Raw genomic sequence first — 10,174 nt, 5'->3', positions numbered from 1 at the left:
TGACATATAAAGCTACAAGTGGCATTTCAAGTCAACCTTCACACAAATGGAAACCTTCAAGTCCACAAACCATCCAAGCATAATGAGAGTCTCAACTTTAATTCCTATACCTGAAAAATGTCCCCACTACGTGGGTGAGTAACATAAAGCTACTCGTAGGAAATGAGCATGCATCGACCTAGCATTTTACAATTTTATAACCTTAAAGTGAAACATGTTAAAGGGCTCATGCCACCTAACGTCTATATCAAGATGAGACTCGAGGAGCATCCTAAGCTACCCTAAATCATTGCTAGCATAAATCACATCACTCATGCAATTTCAATAACATAAGAACATGTTATATAAGGCATCAAGATATAGATTCTCAAAGTTATGAACTTGAAATCTAAAATGCGAAAACAATCAAAGTGGGTCATGCCACCTAACGTCTATATTCCAAATGAATCTATAGGATCATTCCTAAGCTACATTTGAACAACAAAAAGCGAATCACAATATCTATGCAATTTAACCAATATAGAAGCATGTTATACCAAGCAATAAGATATAGATTCTCAAAGTTATCAACTTGAAATCTAAAAGTGCGAAATCAACTAAATATAGCAATTTAGTATAATTAGAATATCTAATACCACACATCAAGACATAGATTCTCTAGGTTATCAACTAGAAATCTAAAAGTGCCAAATCAAGTAGTGGAATATTTGGACATCTAAGCTCGGAATTCTGCCGAAACCTCAACGGCTATTACAAGGACTAACCCGCTGGTAATACCACCCATAGTGCGCACTATCTTGATGGGGAGAACTCATACCTCCCGCACTAGAGCCAAACTCTAGCCATATCATAGTAACCATGTCCCAAGTAACTCCAAAATAAATAAGTTAACAACTTATATATGTATTGAATAGTACACGAAACTACCTTCATGCACAAGTAGATTGGGACCACACAGTACATGCTCTAAATCCACAACTAGTATAGGATGACAAATGTTGAATCTTTAGAGCGCGATTCGTTACACGCTATAATAACATCACATGTCAAATCTTCAATGTGCGATTCGTTACACGTTATAGCAATATAATCTAATATTGAAAACATAAACTCATATATCCAGTACAAGTCAAAAATCATGCTTCAAACATACTATCAATGTCAACACATGATTAAATCATTAACGCCATAGAAACGGAAATTAATTACATAGCCTAATTAATTTCTCTAGGTTTAAAAATTTATCCATCATTTTTTATGCCATCACTTTAATGATCTCATTAGGACTTTGAAGCCAAAGAGATAATTCCTCTCTAATAACAATTGGAAGTAGGGTATTGAGTACCAGAAAACAATTCTGTGGTAGTGTAAAACAAATACAATTTTTCACAAATTTCTTTCCCCCTTTCCCAATCTTCATTACTTGGCAATCTAGTGTAAAGTCTCTCATGTTGTTTTAATCGTGGGAACACATCTTTATAATACAAAGCAACTTCAAGTATAAGATATGTCTAGTTCCAACGAGTTTTTCAATCAAGAGCTAACTTTTTAGTATATGGGATCTTTAATTGGCGAGCTACTTCTTCAAAATTTTCAATTCTACTTGGTGTTGCTATCCAAAAATAAACACTATCACGTATTCTTTATATCCCATCCCCAATAACTTCCAACCCATCTTTAACAATTAAGTTTAAGATGTGTGCACAACATCTCATGTGGATAAAGCTTCCCTCAAGTAAAAGTGCATTAGAATCAAGCTTGTCTAAAAGACAACCAATGATAGCATCATTTGTGGTGCAATTATCCAAAGTAATTGTGGATAACTTCCTATCTATATTCCAATCATAAAAGGTATCAATAAGAACATTAGAAAGGACTTCCTTATTATGTGGAGCGGGAACATACAAAAACCTAAAATGAATCAAAATAAAAAAATCTTAATTAATTAAGTATAACAAGTGAAATAAATAAAATAATTGAATATCTAGTGAATAAACATAAATATGTAAATGAAGAAACTAATATTAGTCTATTACCTCAAAATTCTTTGTTGCAACTCCCAAGAATCATCGATAAAGTGGGTTGTTATTGCCATGAAACCTTTCTTTGAATGATTGCAAGTCCACATATCAAAAGTGATGGCAACTCTACTCCCAATGGTCTCCAACAACCACGATGTTTTAGCTTTCTCAGATTCATAAATACTTAAGATGTCCCTTTTGATTGTATTTCGAGAAACCAACTTAAACATGGGTTGAAAGGCATTAATAAATCTTCGAAAGCAGGAATGTTCAACAATGGAGAGTGGATACTCATGCACTATGATCATGCCCGCAAGCTTATCACGTGCAACTTTTGCAGCTTGTTCATCAAACAGAGAAGTGCGACATTCCAACTGTCCATCCATCTTTTTCAGATTTTGTTGCAAAACAAATTGTCTCATATCCTTGTTTCCAACTTTCTTACACTTTTTTAAATGGTCGCACAAGCTACTTGTTCCATTCTTACTAGGTGCTTTCAACTTTGAAGTGCAATGGTTGCAAACACCATTCTCTGTCCCATTTATCTTTACCTTCTTAAAATCATTCCACACAGCTGATGTTAATTTTTTGTTCTTGGGCGAAGTTACTGAATTAAGACCTGATTCATCAACTGTATTTGTATCTGTCATTAGAGCAAAATTAGGGGTTGGAGATGAGTTATCATTTGATGATAAATCTACAATCTTCCTTTTATCACCCTGTGACATCTTTCAATTTATTTATACTGCAAAATAGACAACAAAAAATAATAAAATTAAAATGATATATAATAATAATTAAGTTAATAACCTTTAAGTCCCATGCTGAAAAAGAATAAGAGACAATTCTAATTCATTGACCACAACATATCAGTTACAGTGTTAAGAAAAATATAGTGAAAAAAAGTCAACCTAAAAAAAAACAAATCGCGCAGGGGGACGGGGGATGTGAATCATCGGTCTGCCAAATGTAATAATATATTCTATATATACATGTAATATAATACTTGTATATATAGTAATACTATATTACTATAATAGAACTACTTCTTTACTTCGTGGATAATTGGGGATTCTATTGAAATATATAGAATATAATATATATGTATAATAAATATATATAATATATTACATGTATTATTCTATATAATATATTATATATAGAATAATATATTACTTGTATACATGTAATATATTATACATGTATAGAATATCTACATATATAGATTATATTATATATATTTCAATAGATTCTTCATTCTATAAGAGAGAAGTGCATAGAGTGAATATAGAAAGACGTATGCTCAAAAGCACGATAAAATACAACATATGAACCGTGAAAAGAATATATGAAAATAATATAAAACAACTTTCTTGGTACAATTTCAAAATTCCTTTACTTTCATAGTTTCACATTCTTTTCCAATATGTGAAATATATAATAATATATAGACCCAAAAATATAAAAGCACATGTTGAAATATATAATAATATATAGACACAAAGATATAAAAGGAATTAGAAACATAGAAAAGAGAAAAGGAGATAACTGACCCCTAAAGATTAGGCTGACAGTGACAGATTGACAGGTAGGTGTCGCTGACAGTGAAGAAGATTGAAGAGTAATCGAGAGTTGTGACTTGTGAGATCTAGGGTTTCTAATGTGAGTATATATACTAAATAAAATATGGATAATTAATTAATTAGTTATTGGGTGACGGGTAGGCAATTAATTAATTACCTATTGGGAGATGGGTAGGCGCCGTTGAGAATAATGATGTGAATGAGAGAGTTAAGAAAATGTAGGGTTTCTAATAGGAAATAATAAATATATATAATAATCAAATAAGGGTAGTTAAGTAATTTCTACATCTAAACGGGGCGGGACGGGGTAGGGTGACCTCCCTTCGTCCCCGCACCAAACCCGCGCGGGTTTTTGATATATCAAACCATCCCTGCTCAAATTAGCTAAACGGTCCCCCAAAACCTCCAAAAACGGGGCAGGACGAGGCGGGGCAGGTAACCTCGGGTGCGGGTCAAATTGCCATCCCTAACGACAATAACATCAGTCTCGAATCCACAGCCTGACAAGTTTGTGCCCTCAAGCCAATGGATCGGACCCACGAAATTGAAAACCTAAGCACAGATCTGTAGTAGACCTACCGCAAGGTTACATACAGAAGACAAAATGCTGGGTCAAAATCCCTATAGTGGACAACTAAAACCTCAAAACACAAGTCTACTACGTGGCTCACTCATGACAATCCCGACAACCAAGGTCACAAAACCCCAACATAAGTGCAGGAAAGATAAAACAACATAAACCAAATACTCATATAGTATATGCTCGCAAAATTTAAATGACATAAATCAAACGATATCATGGTACTAAGCATAGTACACATAAGGTAAACCAAATAAACCACCTATCACATAGAGGTTAAACAAATAGTAAAGCGCTATACACCACCAAGGACACAAACATAGTAAGCAAATACTGTATAAACAAACGTATCATATACGTCCTCATAAAACTACCACATAGTCATATATCCTAAACATGTTTCTAAGGCATGCCCGAAAATAATGGGGCTCATAAACATGTAAAAGTGATCATACAAAGAGATTTTCACAAAACAAGAAGAAGTGAATGGAATGCCTCTCAAAAGGACAACTTCACAGAAAACGTAACACAAAACCTGGAAGAGTCCAACCTCTCACTGCGAGGAAAGGAATCATCCCCCAATGACCACTAAGGTCCTTTGGACATAGGGTCAGCAAGTCCTTCCCTAAAACCAACTTATACTCTGATGGAATCCCAACACCACATGAAACAAGACAACAACGGAATGGATAGCCCCAATGTTAACCGTCACAAGACATCAACAAGAAAATCCCCTATTTAAGATACCAACGAGCTCGATAGGAACTCTACAGGATTCTACCAGAACTCTAACATAATGCCCCGAGTATCCAAAGACAAGAGAGAGTAATTAATTGCACCAACGCAATTAATTACACGAAACCGCTCACATCCCAACTGTAACTCGTAAGAGTTGTTCAAGGTAACATAAGAAGGATTTTTGGTCAACACACATATCCAAATCCCGAAACTATAGCCCTAAGAAGGCAAGACACGAGAACCTCGCCTTGAGGCTCATAAGGCAACTCCCGACTCCCGAAGGAAGGATTCGAGTCAATCCTGACTCATCGTCCCATGACTGTAGAAAAAAGGAACTCAATGACATCAATGACATCAAGACCATCATGAAGTCCTAAGAGATGACATCGACACGTCCAACACCACCACGACTACATCGCGAAAAGACAAAAGAAAATGAGACGAAACGGTGCCTCCATGGCCCACGTCTCATCTCGCCGGATGGAGACTACAACTCTACATTCATATGAGTCATAACGAGAAGACTCTTCGGGAGTCAAGACTGTGACATTATATGCGAAAAAAGTAAACGAGATCAATAATAACACAAGTCATCATGATCGAATGTGACTCACTCAGTGAATGCATCAAATAAGTAGCACGTCGATGTATGCAACATACGATCATGCTAAAGGAGATAAGCATACATAACATGCTAAACAGAAAATGAAAACGTCTAGGTGCTTAAACACATAAGCACATATCAACTAGGATGCTTTTAAACACATAAGCACATAAGTACAGAAAACATGTCATCACTCGAGCATGTTATCAAAAGGCATGTAAACATGTTATCAAAAAGCATGTGAACATACCAAGGTAAACCAACAAAAGCATGAAATGCACCCAAAACCCGTCGTCCAAGGTATTCAAACCTAGGCGCTCTGATACCATTTGTAACGACCCGGGTTTTTGAACCCGGTGCGTCAGTGATGAATCGAAAGTAAATCTGATAACGGATCCGAAATGCGGAAACAAATGATAAACCAAGGTCTTAAGAGATAGGAATCACTCCTAAGACACAAATGTGACCTTTCATGAGATCATGGTACTTAAAGAGAGCAAAAGCGGAAACAAAGGTCAAAAAGGACAAAATTCATTATCAAAGGGGCAAAATGGTCAATTCACAATTAAAGAGAGAAACTTGACTCTAAACAAGTCAAACAAGTTGAATACAACCTAATCTAATCATTTTAAGACATTCCAAGAGGTTTTAAGATCATTGGCCAAGAATCCCATAAATTGCCCTTTCCAAGTTGAAGTGAAAACTGACACTACTTCACTAAAACATGAATACTTCCACTATGTTTGGAATCTGAGAATGTCATTGGTACCATTGGAAATCTGACTCAAAATCCTTAATTTTAGGCTCAAGAATCACCACATTTGGATAAGGAACGAAGAATTTATGGCCTTTGGAAGTTGCAACTTCAGTGCTGAAGCAAAACTGAAGAGCTGCGCAAATGAGTGCTATTTTGGTCGACCGAAATAGAAGTAGGGTGAGTTTCGGTCGACCACAACTCACAGAAACATTTCTGAAAACTACATTTTGAGGAGAGGAAGGTTCGGTAGGTCAAATTAAGCCATCGGTCGACCGAACTGGAGTTTCGGTCGACCGAAACTCCTTGAAAAGCTGCTGAATGACCTGCTAAGCACATGAGTTGTTGAGGCTTCACCCAAGCCTCAAACCCCAACATGAATATGGTCCAAAAACAAGGTTTTAAAGCTATACAAGCATGCTCGCAAGTGTACTTTATATAAAGAAACATGTTACAATGGCCCATGGCCTCATTACACAACATTTACAAAATTTGACATGCCAAACCTCCAAAGTTGATAAAAATACATCTTCAATTAGAATGTGGCGCCAAATGAGTACAAGTACTAAATTTAAACATGCTTGGCCCTTGGCCTCTTATCATACATATCAAATACATTGGAAAGAGCGTACTTATGTATACTTTATATGATTAGAATCAAATATACACATTTTGACATATAAAGCTACAAGTGGCATTTCAAGCCAACCTTCACACGAATGGAAACCTTCAAGTCCACAAACCATCCAAGCATAATGAGAGTCTCAACTTTAATTCATGTACCTAAAAAATGTCCCCACTACGTGGGTGAGTAACATAAAGCTACTCGTAGAAAATGAGCATGCATCGACCTAGTATTTTACAATTTTATCACCTTAAAGTGAAACATGTTAAAGGGCTCATGCCACCTAATGTCTATATCAAAATAAGACTTGGGGAGCATCCTAAGCTACCCTAAATCATTGCTAGCATAAATCACATCACTCATGCAATTTCAATAACATAAGAACATGTTATACAAGGCATCAAGATATAGATTCTCAAAGTTATGAACTTGAAATCTAAAATGCGAAAACAACCAAAGTGGGTCATGCCACCTAACGTCTATGTTCCAAATGAATCTATAGGATCATTCCTAAGCTACATTTGAACAACAAACGCGAATCACAATATCTATGCAATTTAACCAACATAGAAGCATGATATACCAAGCAACAAGATATAGACTCTCAAAGTTATCAACTTGAAATCTAAAAGTGCGAAATCAACTAAATATAGCAATTTAGTATAATTAGAATATCTAATACCACACATCAAGACATACAACTAGAAATCTAAAAGTGCGAAATCAAGTAGTGGAACACTTGGACATCTAAGCTCGGAATTCTGCCAAGACCTCAACGGCTATTATGGGGACTAACCTGCTGGTAATACCACCCCTAGTGCGCACTATCTTGACGGGGAGAACTCATACCTCCCGCACTAGAGCCAAACTCTAGCCATATCATAGTAACCATGTCCCAAGTGACTCCAAAATAAATAAGTTAACAACTTATATACATATTGAATAGTACACGAAACTACCTTCATGCACAAGGAGGTTGGAACCACACAGTACATGCTCTAAATCCACAACTACTATAGGATGACAAATGTCGAATCTTTAGAGCGCGATTTATTACGCGCTATAATAACATCACATGTCGAATCTTCAATGTGCGACATGTCGAATCTTCAATGTGCGATTCGTTACACTCCATAACAATATAATCCAATATTGAAAACATAAACTCATATATCCATTACAAGTCAAAAATCATACTTTAAACATACTATCAATGTTAACACATGATTAAATCATTAACGCCATAGAAACGAAATACATAGCCTAATTAATTTCTCTAGGCTTCAAATCTCAATCAAATGACCCTTAATCAACATATGTTAGACAACATAACATGGTCATTGCATAAATCGATTCAAAAGCTTAATTAGGCCATTTGAACAACAAAATAGAATTTAATTAAATCATGATAATCAAATCCCTAAATTCTAAAACAACATAAAGTGGTCCCAAATTAACATATGCTAGTATACAAGTTCTAGTGATCTCAAATATCAAGTCAAAACTTAATTAAGCCAAATGAACCATTAAATAGATTTTAATTAATCATTTTAATTAAATTCTCTAGATTTTCATACTTATCCAAATGCTCTCAAATTAAAGTATGTTAAAGAACATGTCAAGACTTAGTTTAAAAGCATGTTACAAGTTAATTTCATGCAATGTACGGCCATGGAATTTAATCTTTCAGAAAGATAAATATTAAATAAAAAGTGCAATTCTTATTCAAATAATTCCAATTTGATACATGTTAACAAACATGTCAAAACATAATTTATCATCATGCCACAATTCAATTATAGGCTGTATACATCATTGTAGATTAAATCTTATACAAAGAAATAAATATTACTAATATTCTAGATTTGATACAAGGCATACATATAAGTTGTATAATCATGGAAAACACTCAATATAACACATTTAAAATCCTAAAACATCACCTACCTCCATTTGAGATGAAATCTCAAATCCCCACGAAATGAAATCGCTCCGAATCCGACGAAACTTCTAGGTTTTGTCGGGGACAACACGGTGAACAAGAATCCCAAGGAAGCCCCATAAAAATCACAACTTGACTTCAAACCCGAACTCAAGAAATTAGCAAAAACGAATTCTAATAAGGGGAAAAGGTAGAGCACGACAAGGTGAACATAAAACGCTAAGGCACTACACCTTTTTAGCAAAGGGAAGTGGCCGGAAAAGAAGAGAGAAGGGTGGCAGCCATGGCTGCCATGGATGCCGGCCAAGAGAGAGGAGAGAGAGAAAGAAAAATCTGATTTTTCTTCTTAAGACTTCCTATTTATAGAAAAACCCTAAAAGTGTCCCGAACGGGTCCCGTCGGGTCCAGAAAAATGAAATTTGAGCAGACGCGTTCAAACGACGAAACTCTGTGAATGAAAAAGATTCAAAATGAGAAAATATAAACAACGGAAGAAGCGACGTCAAAAACTGAGCCCCGAGCAAAGAGATATGCCCCGAACAAGTTCGGTGGCAACCGGGATCAGAAACTCTGAAACTGGAGAAAAACGACCAGAACGAAATTCTAAAAGTACACAATTCGACGAAAAGTGAAAATGAATCCCGTACAAGGATCCATGCTCAAAACAAGACATTTAGTAATAACTTTCATTAATTGCACAATGACCCCTCCAAAAAGTGAAAACTGCACTGATGACCCAGAATAAAAATATCTTCCAAAAATATTTTCTTAAAAACCTTTGAAATAAAATATCTTCAAAAAATATTTATGAAAAACACCCCAAGAAAAGAAAAAGATTTTGAAAAACTGTACATCCATGGCCCTATGAACACCTGAAGCAACCAGAGTACTTTACTGCAAAAGTAAAGATACGTATTTTGTGGAAACCCCTAAGAATGAAGATACGTGAAGTCAGAAACCAACTCCGAACACAAGAAGTGAGGTTTTGCCAAAAAGTGACGAACGGGGAAAAGACAAAATAGGGAAAAGGAAGAAAAGTGAATAGTGTCGAAAAACGAAAAATGCGGAATGACTCGGTCCTTAAAGGAAGTTGTCAATCCTAAGAAAAGAGTCTCAGAAACTATTTCCGAGCACTCGAGATGATACTAAGTGATGAGAAACTGAACTTAAAAAGGAAAAGATCAGCGGAAAAAAAATATCTGTGAAAATCAGAGAAAATGAAAAAAATGAAAATGACCAAGTCATTACAACATATCTTCCACCTACCTATGATTGATCGAACCACACTCGTGATCGATCGAACTTGCCTTAAAATCTATGAAAAACA

This window comes from Cornus florida, unplaced genomic scaffold (genome assembly GCF_030987335.1).
Source record: "Cornus florida cultivar Cherokee Brave unplaced genomic scaffold, ASM3098733v1 CherokeeBrave_3.0.0_Hap2_Chr03, whole genome shotgun sequence".
NCBI classification, from domain to species: Eukaryota; Viridiplantae; Streptophyta; class Magnoliopsida; order Cornales; family Cornaceae; genus Cornus; species Cornus florida.
The sequence above is the reverse complement of the archived record's forward strand: the minus strand, read 5'-3'. Positions refer to the sequence as shown.